This window comes from Pteropus vampyrus, unplaced genomic scaffold (assembly GCF_000151845.1).
Source record: "Pteropus vampyrus isolate Shadow unplaced genomic scaffold, Pvam_2.0 Scaffold3, whole genome shotgun sequence".
NCBI lineage: Eukaryota > Metazoa > Chordata > Mammalia > Chiroptera > Pteropodidae > Pteropus > Pteropus vampyrus.
This window is the reverse complement of record NW_011888784.1, coordinates 8,218,669-8,219,385: the sequence shown is the minus strand read 5'-3', so window position 1 is coordinate 8,219,385 and position 717 is coordinate 8,218,669. Positions and strand designations below refer to the sequence as shown.

At 39.3% G+C, this 717-nt stretch overlaps 1 non-coding gene across 1 annotated transcript; it reads right to left on the bottom strand.

Moving 5' to 3' along the window:
* Positions 1-307: 307 nt before the first annotated feature.
* LOC111741673 lies at positions 308-467 on the bottom strand. The gene has a single exon (XR_002781057.1). It is a non-coding gene; the product is annotated as a U1 spliceosomal RNA (small nuclear RNA).
* Between the last annotated feature and the right edge of the window lie 250 nt (positions 468-717).

Genomic DNA, 717 nt, shown 5'->3' with positions numbered 1-717 from the left:
TTTCAACACTAAGCTTATGTAGATTATCTATCAATCTAGCACTCTTTAATTTTTATAGTACTTTCTCAACAGTTTTCTTGTTTGACACCAATAAACATCTTGTGAAAGGAGAATGATCAGTATTAACATTTCTGTGTTATAGACAATGAAATAGCAGCCCAGTGAGGTCATGAACCTTTTTAAAAGTCACCAAGGACTTAAGCTAGAGAGCCCACATTGAACGTGACCTTCTGGCTGCCGATCTAGAGTTCCTTCTATGAAACCCCATCACTTTAATTTCACTTTCTTTTTTTCTTTTCTTTTTTTTCAGGGGGGAGCACGAACGTAGTCCCCCACTAGCAGAAATTATGCAGTCGAGTCTCCCACATGTGGGGAAATCACAGGGGGCAGCACGGCTGAGTGCGATGGCAGAGCCTCGCCCTGGGAGAACCACCTTTGGGATCATGATGTCTCCCCTGTATCATTTTCATTTTTTAAAATGGTGTTAAAAATCCTTCCCTATTTTCCTTCCCAATCTTCCCAACATATTTTTACTTTCACAGATTCAAGCTGCTGATTGGGTGCTAGCCAGAGTGTCCCTTTCTCAAGCTCATAACCTGTGATAGTTTCTTATTGAACACTAAATCAAATAGATAATTTCTATCTCAGTTTTAAAGAGTTCTATAGATTGGTCACACATTACTTTTCCAGGCTTACTTCATAATAGCCTCTGTATCA